At 31.4% G+C, this 17303-nt stretch overlaps 1 long non-coding RNA gene across 1 annotated transcript; it reads left to right on the forward strand.

The window, feature by feature from the left end:
• The first annotated feature begins 1702 nt into the window (after window positions 1-1702).
• On the forward strand, window positions 1703-2952 carry LOC143066706 (uncharacterized). Its single transcript, XR_012975754.1, has 2 exons — window positions 1703-1823; window positions 2443-2952. It is a non-coding gene; the product is annotated as an uncharacterized LOC143066706 (long non-coding RNA).
• The last annotated feature ends 14351 nt before the right edge of the window (window positions 2953-17303 follow it).

A 17303-nucleotide genomic window follows, 5' to 3' on the forward strand; every position in this document is an offset into this window, starting at 1 on the left:
TGCAGTATTCACAAGCTTACAGCTGCTACTCAGACTTTGTAAAATGTCACCAGTATCTGAGCACAAATTTGATGAACCAGGGATATCTCAAAGAACGTATCGTTCATTTCTAAAATAATAATCAAAGGTATCAGGCTTATAATTTTATACGCCATACGCGCGTTTCATCAGTGACGCTCAGATTAAAATAGTTAGAAAGCCAAACAAGTACAAAAAAATACAAGAGCATTGATGAACAAATATTCAAAAAATTCAAAAAAATTTCATCCAAAGATAACAAGACATTGTTGGTGAATATTTCGTGTACACTTCACAATAATACACGATGGTCTTGAAATAATGGTTCTAGGTACTTTTGTTGTTTTTCATTTAATAACGTTTAATAGTGTTTTTCACTCGTCTTTGTAAATTATTACTATTCTATTTTTGATGATATTCATTGGACGTGTCTCTGTATTAATGCATCCCGTCATTTTGTTATTATGCTGGGGTTAATGTTTGTATGCTTGTCTTTCGTTATTGCTAATGTGCCTTTTTTTTTCTTTGGTGAAACATATTTTTGTTTTTATAGTGATTAAGATTATAATACATTGTTGACTGCTCCTTTCTATTTTTGACATTTTACCTAATTTTCTAATTTTTTGTTCCCACATCGTTGTCAATATAATGGAATTGAACTGTCATACAAGTCAACTGTCATATAAGTGAGAGGTTTATCAAGCTATAAAACCAGGTTAAATACACCGATTTTCTACATAAGAAAATACATGTACCAAGTCAGGAATATGACACTTTTTATGTATTCGTTTGATGTGTTTGATTTTTTTATTATCGCATTTGCTTAAATACTTTCTGTCTAAATTATTCCTCGGAGTTCGAAATGTTTTGTTGTTTTACCTTTTTTTCAGATCCATTTATGATTTATTTATTTTTTCGGGAAAAAAGAGACTCATGTCTTTATAAATAAAGCAGTTAATATTTTGGAGGTGAAGAAATGACAAATTTTACTTATCGGAACGCTCACATTATATATAGTTCATGTGGAACAAATAGTTGAATGAAAGTAACACTTTAGAAATTCGGTTCGCCTTTTATATTTATAACAAAACAAATGGCTATAAACCTCTAATAAGGTTATCAGTTCTGTAGAAAATTTGAGGCAAACAGAATACCAAAGGGATATAAAGTCACCAAAAAAGCCTTCCTTTCGAAATTTTGGTATATTTCTAAATTCGTTTGTTGTGAAATGAAACTATGCTACCAAAAAGAATCATCACAGCTTATATTCTTGCTCTTTATAAATTAAAGATAAGTCGGACGATCAAATTTTCATTGTGGAAAAACCTGAAACAAAATATTTAGATTTGACTGCTACCAAAATTAGTGTCATTGGGATCCAACTGAGTGAAAACAAATTCTGATAAAAGTCCTGGAATCTTTCATTTGAATATTCCAGCTCTATATTTTGTTGCTGAAACTTTTTTTAATCCATAGTTCACTGCGCCCAACTGGAAAATTAAAACCTTATCCTCATTCTTATTCTAACATAGTTTCCAGAGGACTATTTTCTTAAAAGACAAGTTAAATACTAGTAAGTCCTTCGCAATTAAGTTACGCTGACTATTTTGGTTAATATGCATTTTAATGATGCTAAGCAGAATCACTATCGCTTTTGATCATAAACAAACAGTTTTGGAAGTTTGTTAACTATATATAACAACATCTTACCAAGGCTAGACATTTATTCGAATAATTAATAATGGTCAGTGTGGGTTTTTTTCTGTTAGAATGTGCTTCAATTTTAACTCTTACATCTGCTGCAGGTAAGAGAACTTATCAACTAGCTTTTTAGTATTAACCAGTTCATTTCGAGAAATAATTTTATCAGTTCAATATGATTTCCGGACGCCAGAAATTTGCCAAAAGTGTTAAATTATGTTTGGCACAAAACGTTTGAAAGCTTAAAATTTAAAACGTTTAAGAACATTAACGCATAAAAGACAAAAATATAAAAACCTTATCTCCAAGTCTTTGTTTTGCCTGAGTGAGTTGTAATCTGAGTGAGTTATCAAACAAAACAGAACGTTTCAATTTATGACAGTTTCATCAGGACGTCAGTAATATCTTTTTTTCCTTGAGCACCACATGTGCTTCTAGACTATTTTTTTCAGAAACGTTTGAGAAGCCAAAAAAAAACCAGAGTTAAGGCGAAAGCTTCAATACAAAATCAAAAACTATTCTACGGTCTGCATGAGTGAATAAAACCTTTAAAGTCAAAATGTTCAAATAATTTTTCTTTAGTACAAAATTACAAACAAATGGGTAAATGGTACCCTCAGAGATAATTATTAAATAAAACTATTCATTGTTGTAATTTTTTATCTAGAATTTGGAGTATGTAACTCCTTACACGACGATTGTTTTATTTTTTTTATTATATAGGAATTAGAACAGATCCATGTGGTGTTTCTGGAAATTGGACCAATCAGTTTGGGTCTACAATGGCTATTACATGTCAACAAGGATCACCAACAACAAGTCAGGGATCAATAAATGGGAAATATATGTATACACCAAATAACTTGCTTGATTTGTCGGGCAGATATACAATGATTAATCGAGACTGTATTCTCGGATTTTCAATTGTCATGGATAGTACAACGGGGAACTCAAATACAACAAGTTGGACGGGGATTCATTATGCTACCGAAAACACAATTCATACACACTGGATATTGGCAAAGCATACCGAGTATAACGATATGTGGAAAAATACACATATTGGAACGGCTGTTTTTACTCGTACAGATAAATTAGAAAATGGAGGAGGTGTCATAGGCTAAATAATTTGAAAAGTAGTTTCTTTTTCAGATCGGTTTGTTCATTTTGTTCGTGTTATTATCAACTTTGTATCTTATGTGTAATAAAATATAGTGTGCTTTCTGTCGTAAATTGTCTATATCTTTATAAAGAACAGCAACGTATGTATTCATACGACAAAAGTGGTTATGTAAATCAATGTTGGTGTAAACAATATTTTTATTATGAATAATGCAAGTATAATTATAAACACATACACAAATAGGATTCAGATCCATGTTTGTCCTGTTTTTATTTATCATAATCAGTCAGGGGCTTTACTTAAACAAGTAACTTTTTTAAGTTACTTATATAGGTAATTTTTGTAGTTTTCATGAATTTTTACATCATTTTATATCATAAATTTAAGAATTTGTAAGATTTGAGAGGAAAATAGACAAAAAGGGTTACTTTAAAAAAAATGACAAAAATGTTACTTGAATAAGTCATTTTGTACATCTTTGAAAGAATTAGTAATAACACTTATTTTAGGAACATATGTAATTGTTTTGGGTTACAAATTATAAATAACTTCAAGTCTTAATTAATTAATAAGTTTCTATCTTTTTATATCTTTCTACCTTCAAGATTTTGAAGGAAAACGATATTTTAAGAGTCCCAAGAGACCAATCTTTGACCAAGAAGCGTCGATATCAAAGATAAGTGCGTCAGAAAAGCAATTAGTGTTTCAGAAGGATTAGATTTTATATTTCATGGGAAAAATAACCAGATGTCTGTAAACTTGTTAAATTTGTCTTATTGGTCACCTATCAAAATAATATTTAGAAAAGTTACTTATATAAGTAATTTTTAAAATAGCCTCGTTTTCAACATTACTTATATAGGTAATTTTAAAAGTTACTTGTTTAAGTAATGCCCCTGACTGATAATATCCATAGACTACTGGTCTAATTACCTAACTTAACTTAACCAGGGTTACAAATAACAGAAGTTGAAACGCCCTATATATAAGCTTAGCATGGGTGTTGTCCGCTTTGATTTTGTATTATATCACAAACAATATAGTCACAAAGAAAGGTTAAGCAAGATTGGGCACAAAGTAAACAAATATATGTGGTTTACAACATGTTAAATTCTCTTAAAAACTGTGTTGGGTTTAAGAGGGGTTTTTTTCCTTACACAAGTGATGTGTTTTATGAACATATAACTAACGTTTGACGCATCAAATTAGAAATTTCGAATCTGTGTTAAATTCTTTATATATCCGTAACCGGGGCCTTGGTGACCGAGTGGTCTAAGTAGTAACTACTGTAATTACTAGCCATTTTTCCTATCAAAAGGCGGTGGTTTTCTCCGCGTACTCCGTCTTCCTCCACCAATTAAAACTGACCGCCACGAAATAGCACAAAAGCAGAGCTTACAGATGGCGTTAAAACAACGAAAATCAATCATTCAATCTACCCATTACTCGAGAAATGATTTGAGAACTGCCGTCATGTGTGTTTTTTTTTTTCTTTTTGTTTTTTTTTTAACACTCTAATTGATTCTTTATTGCACATATTGCTGTTTAACAATTAAACTTGGTGTACAGCATTTCATCAAGTTTCCCTGTTAAATTACCACTGAATATCCAGGGATAATATTCAGTAAAATTAACTAATAAAATACATTGGTTTAATTCACACATTAAACTATTATTATGGTTGTTACAAATAGTCTTTGCTACTTTACAAAAAGTATTTTCAGATATATTCATAAAAAATATCTACACAATAATTTTTTTACGGAAATTGATCATTCATCCGGAATGACTTTTGGGGTTCTTTTATTATCTAAACAGAAACGAATTGCGGTCAAGTGACCTCACACGACTTTTCTGTTCCTCGTGTTTGGAAAATATTTTTTGAAGTGTTTCGAGAATTTGGATTATTAATTTCGATGTGGTTTTGAAAGCTTGGAATACTATTGCGAAAAGGTAAGTTGGAGTGTAAATATATTTTTCATATTTGCACTTTCAATCTTTATTAAATTTGTTATTGATTTGACCCAGATAAGTACCGTGTCGTGACCTTTACCTGCCAAAGTACAATGTACACCAATGTAGCGTACAAGTGTCGAAGTACCTATATCTTGACAAAGACACACACACACACCTACATATACTAATATATCTGAATTACCCACATTAACATTCATAGTAATAATTATTGTACAAACAAACGTCTGCACATACAGGCATACTTGTTCAGTGTCACATGATACATTTTACAAACAAATTTCTTTCCATAACTTTCACACATACTCATACCTTAGGCATAGCACTTACATATAATTACTTGAATAGTACATTTATAACAAAAGAAAAAAAATCGCATACAATCACACATAATCTAGATCTATAGCATCTGGGTTTTTTTTTTACTATACATGTAGCTTAAGTTAACTATAAAATGACTTCATTATTATTCTTCAAAATATTCAACACCTTTGTTAATAAACTGCTGATCTCTATATTGGTCATACTATATAATTCTACAGTATTTTCTACCTCATATTCAAACTTCTTATTGTGTCTACTGCTTTGGTTTTTTTATTAGAAACATAATGTGTTTTATAGACTGAAAAGAACATTAAGCTAAGTAGATGATTTAGCGCATAGTATGCATCGTCATGAATTTTGTATCCTATAACCAACGAATGAAGACTTATTACATGTTCGCCTATGAAGACTTTTTTAAGTAAAACTTTCATTGATTTCCAGAATGTTTTATGATATTAACATGTAATGAAAAAATGATTATAATTATTTATTTTATTGCAATATGAACACAAATTGTATTGTGAAATTTTCCACTGAAAAAGCAGCACCTCATTTGGCAAAATAAAGTGCATTAATTTCCACCTAAACATTTTTATTTTATTATCTTTAAGATATTCAAAATTAAATTTAATAGAGTCCTTTAATTCATTTATTAGTCTCCCTTTGCTTAAGACTCTTTCCCATTTCAAAAATCCTACTGGTATTTCTGTGTTTGACACACTTAATATTAATTTGTATATGTTTTTAGTATTAATAGTTAGAACATCATTACAATCTCTAAGTTTAGTTTTTGTTCGGTTGATGTGGACTTTTGTTTTGAATGATTCTTCTGATTTTAATTTGTCTGTCCATTGCTTTGGTATAGATTTTTTTTGTTTTGAGTATTCAGAAATCCAATTCCTTTTATTTCTTAATTTTGAAGTAATCAATTCTTCTGATATATTTCCTCTTTTATCTATTATGTCATTTATATATAGTATGTTACTATCAATCCAGTTATCAAAGAACAAACATTTTCCTTGAAATTTTATGAATATATAACTTGTTTTCTGATTTCTAAATAATTATTAATTGAACATGATGATTGTTTTCACAATTATTTACATTTATCCATGTTTTTATCATCTCTTGATAGAAGGTTAGTGTACTGTTCCATATGTTTTTATCTAGCAATTTTGTGTTATTTACATTCATCTTGAAAATAAGAAGGTTTTTTCCGAATTTATTAAGGTATAATTTTGATAATACAGACCAATTTGCATTTTCTGATTCTAATATTCTTATAATCCATTTTAAATGTATAGATTTTATATAGGATTCTATATCAATCATTTTTAACCCCCTTTCTGCGAAGTTTTTTGTTATTATTGACCTTTTTTATTTTATCTTCTCCTCCGTTCCAAATGAATTTATATAAAATTTTATTTATATTTTGTAGATTTTCTTTAGTAATGATACTGTTAGTAGCAATGTAGGTTATATTTGGTATCAGAAGAGCTTTTACTACTAATATTTTTCCAAGTAGTGTTAACTTTCTTTTTGCCCATCTTTCTACAAGTTTCGTTAATTTGTCCAACACTTTTTCAATATTTAATGTTTGACACTCTTTTTTGTCATACCCAAAATATATTCCAAGGCTTTTGATTGGTTTGTCGGTCCAATTTATATTTTCATATTTATTTTTTGAACTTTTTAATCTTCCTAACCATACCCCTTCCGTTTTATTTCTATTAAGCTTAAGTCCTGAAAAACTTCCAAATGTTTCAATTATACTGAGAGCTAAACTTATTTCTTTCCTTGACTGAAGAAAAAGTGTTGTATCGTCAGCTAATTGACAGATTTTTAAATTACAAGATTTTCCATCTAATGTAATTTTTATACCTTTAAAATCTTTATTACTTCTAAGTCTTATTGCCATTAATTCTACTGTAATAACAAAAAGTAACGCTGAAATCGAACACCCTTGTCGTATTCCTCGATATATTTTGAACGGACCTGAGACCCACCCATTATTTAAGATACTTCCCTTAATGTCGTTATACATAGTTTCCACCCATCTGATAAAGCTACTTTTAAATCCAAACCGTTTCAGTTTTCCGTCCTGAAAGTCCATTCTAGTGAATCAAAAGCTTTACTAAAATCTAAGAAAAGGATTGCTCCTTCTATATTAAATTTCTCAGAATAATCTATTATATCTTGAATTTGTCTGATGTTAAAACCAATTTATCTATTTTTAACAAATCCTGTTTGATCTAAACTAATAATAGATGGTAGTACTTTTTTAAGTCTCTGAGCTAAAACATTAGCTAATAGTTTAGTATCAATATTCAATAAAGTTATGGGACTATAATTATCTAATGAAAGAGGATCATTCTTTTTAAATATTAGTGAAATTGCACCTTTCTTTTGTAAGTTTGTAAGTTCTTTTTTTTTTCATAATTATAATTAAATACTTTGACAACAATATTTTTAGGCTCGTCCAAAATTGCCTATAAAATTCCACTGTCAGCCCATCAAGACCAGGGGATTTATTAAGCTTCATTTTAAAAATTGCATCAGTGCATTCAATTTCTGTTACTTCCCCTTCACATTGATTACTATCTGAATCTTTAAGCGTTTTTGTTAATTTTGTTTCCTTAATATATGTTTTAAGTTCATTATCACAAGGATTAGTTGACTCATAAAGTTTTTTGTAATATTTCACTTGTAGATTTAGAATTTTATGTTGATCAGTTGTTGCGAGCCCATTTTCATCATATAGTTCAGTTATAATCTTTTTTGTTTGACGATTCTTTTCTAGTCCCAAGAAGTATGCACTATTTTTCCCCTTCTTCAAACCATTTTACCCTTGGTCTTATTTTTTGTCCTTTAATTTTCAAGTTGTCTTTATATAAACTCTCTAGATCATTTTCAACATTCTCAATTTCTTTTTGTAATTTATGATTTACATCTGTGTTTTATAGTAAATTTAATCCGTTGTAAACAACACAAAAGCTGTACTTAATTAACAAAAGAAATCATTGGTTAAAAAAAATTGTCCTATCAAGTTTGCTCTCTTAAATAAATTAAAATCTTCAGGAACAGGAGAACCTCAATGTTAGTTTACAAATGTCAATTATCTCAATCAGAAGTTTAGATTTTGAATTATTCACATTCATATTCATGGCTGGGTTTTTTTTTTGTTCTTTTTTTAGTATATGTGTTGTGTACAAGTTATCATTTTGTACAAAAAAAATGTACAAATCATAATTTGTATTTTGACTTTGTTCAAATTGTAATTTATACAAAAAGTGACTGTACAAATTATAATTTGTACAAAATTCGACTAAAATTCACCTATAACTTGTACAATAATTTATATTATTTCATATTGCTTAAACTTTAGTAGGTTTTTCTATACGAATGGGATTTTGAATAAATAAGCATATTCATCTGCATAAAATTATATCCACCGCGCAAAACGTCGCGTGTTTTACGTCTATAATTTTGGTTAAACTGAATATCAGTTTTTCAAAAGTCAATAAAACCACACATTTACCTCATCAACAGACAGTAATTGTATGGTATTGATTTTGTTATATAAAAAAAGCATTGATACACATACACAAAAGAGCAACATAATCATGATAATAAACCTTATCACAAAATACAAAAATACCCAGAGAAAGCAAATGTAATTGATACATGCATGCCAGTTAATTCTGATAACACAATAAAAATTGGCCTCTGTCACGATTCTAATAGAATAAAAAAAAATTGGTATCAGTGACAATTCTGTCAGTATATACAATAGAAATTGGCCTCAGTGACGATTCCGATAGTATCATAAATATTGGGCCCAGTGACAATTCTTAGGCACATACATACAGAATGTGGCGGGGTTAAACATGTTAGCGGGATCACAACCCTCTCCCTAACCCGGGACAGTGGTATAACAGTACAACTTAAGAACGAACTATAAAAATCTGTTGCAAAAGGCTAAACTCATCGATCAGATGGATAAAATAGAAATTGGCCTCAGTGAAAATTCTGATAGTGTGATTGTTGAATCTTGCTAATTTAGGTACTGCACTAGAACTGCTGTAGAAATTTGAACAGGATATTTGTCTAGAAATCAATTTGATGCTGTTAAAGACTCATCTTTATTCACAGCAACGGTTTCTGAGCTTCGACGTTCTCTACGAGAATCAGATAAGGAGCTTCCAAAAACTGGTGATTATGGCTTTCTTGTGTAAACGCAAAAGGAGAAGGACACATGAAACAATGGCAAAAGATATTGTGCAATTCCCGATGTTATAATTCCCTTACCTGATCAAACAAATGACACAGAACTATTTTTGTATTTTGTAAATAAGGTTTATTGTGTGGTCATGAAATACAACGTCATTGGTGTGTATCAATGGTTTTATAACAAGATCCATACTATAAATTATTGTACCACTCATAAGTAAATTTAAGTCTAATTTTGTATAAATTGTAATTTGTAAACGCACTTTTTGTACAAATTACAATGTGTACACAGTCAAAACTTGAAACGCCGTAAGCTTGTCAATTTGTATAAAATGATAACTTGTACACAACATATGCATATCGTTAGTTTAAGTTTAACAGTTTAAGTCGGATGCATTGGTCGGTCAAATGTGCATGGTACGTATAAAGTGCACTCACACGTATACAGCGCACTCTACACAAGGGACATATACACACCGTATCCGTTGTACACAGACGGAACATTCATAGGCACGGGATAGAAGAACCAAGTCTAAGCATACCGGGTAATTCCTTGTGATATGTAATAATTTAAAAATATATCATGCGACCCTTTTCAGTTGGTGATGTTTTAGAAGAAACTTGCATAGTATATAAGATGTATTGCTGTTAGTTTGTTTTTTTAAACAGTCATAAACCTTATTTAATACTTATGAATATGAATATATTGAATAAATACAGGTCACGCTACATATATGCATTAATGTTTGTTTCGAAAAGTGTCTAGAATGTAAGACACAATATCAAACTGAGATTTATTTTTCTACTGTTAGAACTATGGTTAAGCAAACAATTAGTTTGATTTGGTAACACATTCTTAACTTAGTTTGTGCGGGTTTGGATTTGGATATAATGATTATCTAATATGACCCATAGTTATCAAAGGTATCGGGATCATAAACTTATACGCCAGACGCGCGTTTCGTCTACATAAGACTTATCAGTGACGCTCAGATCAAAATAGTTATGCGACAAGGCAATTTTTTTGTTTTTAATCATGTTAAATGATCATTCAACATCTAAATGCCTATAATAACTTTACATGTATAGGTTACAGTTAAGACTATTTTTTAGATATTTTGTTGTCTGCACAAATTTGGTAGACTTGAAAGATTTATGGGAGTAAATACCATCGAAGTAGACGATGCAGTTGCAATTATATGATTATGAAATATAACATTTTAATTAATGATTGTTGTAACAGTATGTATAATCAAGATTATGTAAATTTACTTCTTTTTTAAAGAAATATTAATCAGGCTGTTTGAAACATATATGCAATAACTCATAAATATATTACAGAGCAACTCATTAGATAAATTTGTATTATTTGAAAATTCAGAAATCAATTGTCCATATCCCTGAACCTCTTGAATCTCTCAAATCCTTGTACAAATAGTTAATTTAATATCATCATAGAAATACATAAAGTTGATATAAAGCACAATAATTCATTTGACCCCACCTCTTAAGAAATCAACCAATCCCTGTCCTATATTAGCACCACGTGAATACCATGTATTTCTTATACCCGGTTAATGGTTAAGCAATACCCTGACAAAGACCATGTATTTTTTATACCCGGTCACTGTTTTAGCAATACCCTGTCAACGATAGAGTTATCGTTCTTTGCTCAACAGTCAATTTCAAAATGGCGACGAAACGGTTCGCGTCCCTAACAGCAGACGAGATTGAAAAAAATAAAATGCTGATTAATTCTAAAGAAACAATCAAAAGTAATCAAAAAGCAGCAAGACTACTTAAGGCATTTTTAAAAGCAACAGATGAGGACGAGAAAATGGAGGAATTTTGACTCAGGAAAACTAAACGAAGTGTTAGGACACTTTTACATGTACGCACATAAACAAGACGGTAAACACTACAAAGCTACATCGTTTGAAAACATCAGACATGCCTTAAACAGACATCGTTGTGGGGTTCCTTACAGCCGCAAGATAGATATAATAAAGGACACAGAATTTTCTGATTCTAATGAGTGTTTTAAGGCTGCTTTTGCCGAATTGAAACGGATAGGGAAAGACAGTGTTGACCACCATCCAGTTATAAATGAAACAGATCGTAAGAAATTATTTGGATCTATTATAATGATCCCTGACGCACCAGAAGCTCTACTGAACAAAGTGCAGTTTGATATCAGGCTATATTTTTGTAGAAGAGCACAGGAAAATATGCATGGAATGACAAAATCTACATTTGAAGTTTTGAATGACCCAAAGACTGGACTTAAATATGTCGCAAAGTGTGAAGATGAACTCACAAAAAATCATAGAGGTAATCACAGAGAATTAACATCAGGTGTTATGCCCAAGTTCCCTGGATCACCCTATTGTCCTGTCAAATCTTATGAAACATATATCAGCAAACTTCATCCTTTATGCACTAGTTTATGGCAGAGGCCGAAGGAATCATTCAATGATGAAGATACAATTTGGTATTGTAATTCTCGATTAGGAGAAAAAACATTGGCAAAATTCATGACGAAGTTGAGTGAGGGGGCTAACTAATATTGACAAAACGGATGTTTAATCCATCTCAAATAATGGCAGTGACCGGACATAAATCGGTTCAGTCTCTCACTGTTTATCAGAGAACAAACACTGAAGAGAAAATTGCAATGGGTCATGCAATGGGAAAAAGTCTAGCCACCCAAAATTCTGCTGTTCTAGCATTGCCGGCACCTGAAAATCCAAGTTAACTTTCCTTGCCGCTACCTGAAACAGTAAATGAAAGTACAAGTAGTGTGCCAATGATTGAATAATGTGGGGATGGACCTTCAGCTTGTCGTTCAACCGCCATTTCACAGTTGCAGGGTTTACGTATTTCTGATCTCTTTACTGACTTTCAATCAAATGCATTGCAAACTGAGACAATTGCAAATATCTCAAATGTTCAGAATAAACCAATCTTGCCGGCATTTTCAGGATGTACAATTGGAACAATTAACTTCAATTTTTATGTTTCAAAATGACATTTATTATCTTTTCTTAACATTCAATGACATATTAATTTGTCAAAATTTACTGAGACTGTAATATTAGTTGTTCATGTTATTGTTGAATTAAATTTTTGTTTACACTTATATTTGTAGTATTCAACAAAGACAAAGGCATAGCCAGTCGTCTCTTACATACGCATCATTTGGTGTTTGTCGTCTCAAACATGTGCATCACTTGGCATTTGTTGTCACAAACATGTGCATCATTTGTTGTTTGTCGTCTTAAACATATCTATTCATGTTTCTAGGCATTTGTCGTCTCAAACATGTACATCATTTAATGTCGTCTTAAACATGTGCAACACTTGGTATTTGTTGTCACAAACATGTGCATCATTTGTTGTTTGTTGTCTATTTCAAGGCATTTGTCGTCTCAAACAAGTGCATTACTTGGTAAGTTGTCTCAAATTTGTGCATCATTTGGCATTTGGTCTCGTTAGGTTTTTGTCGTTTCAAACATGGAATCGTTGGGGTAATTTCGTTACATAGTCATTTACTGACCGGGTACGGAATTGTCCTGGTCAGTAGGTTTGATACCTGACTCGGCTTCATCTCACCAGGTTTCAAACCTACTGACCAGGGTAAATTCCGTACCCGGTCAGTAAATGACTATGTAACTAATAATCGCTGTTGAGAAACGCTCCTCTATCTCTGTCGTTGTTGCTGCCTCGTATTATATTTTTTAGGGAACTCATTCTCTATTTTTTGGGTAAATCAAGGCGAAAAATAGTTTACTGGTGTTAAAAATCTTGCAAATCGGTAAAAGAAGAATTAAATCAAGACAACAAAAAAAAGAGAAATTTTCCTAAAAAAAAAAAGAAACGAGACCGTTTGAGTCGACACAATTACTGTCTCCTATTATGCGAACAAATCACCCGTCATACGGAATAATGCTCAGTAAAATGCCACAATCGTTAAAATTACGTTTTACTTAATAAAGTTAATTTATCTATGTTAATTTGTTGAACATGCATCTTCATTCGGTGCAGTCTCTTCAGAATGAAATTATTAAATCAGGAAATTTGATTAAGACAAGCATAAATGATAAAACTGGCCGAGCAAAAATTATAATACTAGGTAAATCAGCACTCATTATTATTGTTATAGATTTTTCCCTTCTTTAAAGAAATATATTTGTCAAATGTTTTATACTATTTTATGTCGCGAATAAAGACGTTGATTGTGCATACTTTTTTATTGACAATTTGTGAGAATATGATTACAAAAGCTCACCAAAAGTTTCAGGCCCATACATGTGTATGCCAAACACGCATTTTGTCAATAAAAGATTCATCCTTGTCCATCGAATAGAAAGTCCATGGCCAAACCAAGAATGAACCTGATTGATGGAGAAGTAAAATATATTTGTAATTTTACATGGAGCTAGAAATTGTACGTGTTCTCTTTATCCTTTAATTCAGATGTATGATCGCATTTGTTTTGTTAATTTACAAAATGTGTTGATACATATATCTATGACCTCTTGATTAACCACTTTTTGATAATAGTTATCAATGGTACCGGACTTTTAGTTTAATACGCAAGACTCGTATCAGTGACGCTCATATCAAAACCTTTATAACGCCAAACAAGTATAAAGTTTAAGAGCATTGAAGACCCTCAATTCCAAAAAGTTGTGACAAATACGGCTAAGGTAATCTATGCCTATGGTAAGAAAATCCTTAGTATTTTGAAAAATTCATATTTTTGTAAACAGGAAATGAAAAAAATGACCATATAATTGATATTAATGTCTAACACAGAAGTGCATACTACTGAACTGATGATACCCTCCGGGACGAAATGTCCACCGGCAGTGCCATCGACCCAGTGGTGTTAATAGTTATCAAATGTACCAGGCTTATAGTTTGATACACCAAACGCGCGTTTCGTCTACATAAAAGTCATCAGTGGTGCTAATCATAATAGGTATAAAGTCAAACAAGTACAAAGTTGAAGAGCATACAGGATCCAACATTCCAAAAAGTGGTGCCAAATACGGCTTAGGTAATCTAAGCCTGGGATATCACCGAATTGCTGACTAGTGGGCTGGTGATACCCTCAAGGACGAAACGTTTACCAGCAGTGTCATCGACCAAGTGATGTAAATAGTTATCAAAGGTACAAGGATATAATTTGATAAACCTTTCTTTGTTTTTCCATTTTATTTCGCTTGATTTACTTGATTCACCGGCAGAGGAAATACATCTGAGTGTGATGAGTGTTTTGTATACTGCTCATTGTCTTGGTCTTTTTCGTATTGTTCATAACGTTGTCAGTTTATTTTGGAATGAGAATTTGAATGTCTGCTTGGCATTCTTCTTTCTTTTGAGAAATTGAAAAATATGATGTAAATGACATTACGGCTATTGGATTGCAGTACAATTCGAATCAATCGGACATCAGACATTGAGCTGATTATTGAATTGTATTGCATTGAGGAAAAATGGATGATTTGTTATGATATAGAAATGTTACCTGATTCTTTATAATTTGACAAATCAGATGTTCCACGTGTATATTTGTAGTTGTTATCAAAACAGATAGAAATTCAAATGAAAATGCTACAATATCTGAATGACTTGAGATTGGGTATTACATAGTATCACATAAAATGCAGAATGATGAAATTATGACCACATGGTACTCAAAATAGAATTAACCTCATTGCTATTTATACATGTAATCAGTTTCTTACTGAATGAATAATGAATATAATAAGTAATTAAAAACCAATTCTTCAGAGAACAATTGAAGGTCTTTCCACCTCGATAATAAGAATGAAATTTTGAAAAACGATGTTAGAAAATGTCACTCCTTGTTGATGTAATTTGGTACTTCAAACTGATATAAAAAAATAAGATTAATAGGTATATGCAGAAGACTTAATGGTCTTATAATGAAAAAGAAAGGTTTTAGGCAAAGGTCAAAATTTAGAACGTCAAATTGACCTTTGACCTTGACCTCAATTTCAAGGTCATAGGTCAGTGATCTCAAATCAAAAGACCCCAGCTCAATCACTTGTATGGTTGTGAGAAATACCGATTTCAAATACAAAAGGGGAGAAAACTCCTATAAGGGTTGACCAAAACACTTTGACTTAACTGGGTTGAAGTTGCGCCTTATTGAAAACAACTATTTGGCAAACACATCATATCATTAACTGATATAGTTTCTTTTGAATAACGATAGCAAGCAAAATTCAAAATTAAGAACATGACCTTGACCTTTGACCTTGACCTCACTTTCCTTCAAATGGACCAAGGACTCCATATCAAAAGAATTAAGGCCTCTACAACTTATAATGTGTGAATTCATCAAACATATCGCCTGTCTTATATTTTTTAAAGGGAAATAACTTCCATAAGATGTCTTCAGATCGCTCCAGTCAAATAAACCAAATCATTTTTAAGAGTAGACGAACAATTTGGTGAAAACAGTTTGTTAAAATCTATTACCGTTTTAGAGAGATAGCGATAACAAGAAAAAGGGGACGTGGGGGAGATAACTCCTATAAGAATAAGTGTTCGGTCACACAGGGTGAGTTTTGAAACCCCCATTACTTTACAACATCATTGGCCAAACGTCCATTTGATATGTCATGTATGTTGTAAAACAAAAAAGCATCTCAGACGGCAGAAGAAAAAAATGAAGAAAAAAAATTAATAATCAGAAGAAAAATTAAAGGTCTTTCCACGAAAAGTGGAAAGACCTTATTAGACAAGGATAAGAACTGTCTACCTATTCAGGTAATCTTTTGATGTACATGTAGGATGTCATTTTCACACCTGACTGCTAAACAGTTAGATAAATATTATTGTATTTCCCCAGGTAACCTACTTAGATTGACCAATGGCCTATGCTTTAATTTTCAAATAAATTATCAACATCCTATCATTTATGTGAGGCATCGGTGGCCGAGTGGTCTTAGTAGTTCAACTACTATAACTATTGTTATACGTTATAAAGCAACGTTGTTAAAAATATACATTGTCGGGAAATGTCTAAGAAGGCATTTCAGATTCACAAACCTAAATATAACATGTTGCGTCTGGCGTAAGTGTAAAATTTTCGTCCTGGTATCTATGATGAGTTTATTTACGACCACTGGGTTGATGCTGGTAGAGATTTATTTCCCCGAGGGTATAACCATCCCAGTAGTCACTACTTCTTTGTTGACTTGAGTTATCGTTGATATGTTCATAATAATAAATTAACTGTAAATCAAACTATGAATTTTTGTAATACTTAGGCTTTTCTACCTCAGGAATAGATTACCTTAGCTGTATTTGGCAAAACTTTTAGGAATTTGTGGTCCTCATTGCTCTTCAACTTCGTACTTTATTTGGCCTTTCAAACATTTTTTGATTCGAGCGTCACTGCTCAGTCTTTTGCAGACGAAACGTGCGTCTGGCGTAAGTGTAAAATCTTGGTCCTGGTATCTATGATGAGTTTATTTTGGTACATGATACCAACTATACCCCGGACACAACTCTTTAAAATCATTAGAATAAATTAGCATATCTGTGAGTTCGTCTATTAGTTCAAATATAAGGAAAATGTTTGACTTTTTACATTGCAAGAAAACAGAAACAGTTGACAAATCGGCAAAATCAGAAGTTATAATCTAAAAGGTCTTACAGATCTTGTTCTATTGGAGAACGAATAACTATTATCTGTTATACACCGATACAAGTTATTGCAAGTTACGTATAATCGATTAAGGTAATGTCTGTTTTTATTAAAAAAAAATATTTTCTTAGTATTTTAATTTTTACACAACAAATGTAGTGTAAAACTTTTAAATCAAAATCATTTTTCAGACTATGATGCATTGAAGATGAATAATAAAAAAGAGCATATAACAAACAACAGTTC

Source organism: Mytilus galloprovincialis, chromosome 3 (assembly GCF_965363235.1).
Source record: "Mytilus galloprovincialis chromosome 3, xbMytGall1.hap1.1, whole genome shotgun sequence".
Lineage (NCBI taxonomy): Eukaryota > Metazoa > Mollusca > Bivalvia > Mytilida > Mytilidae > Mytilus > Mytilus galloprovincialis.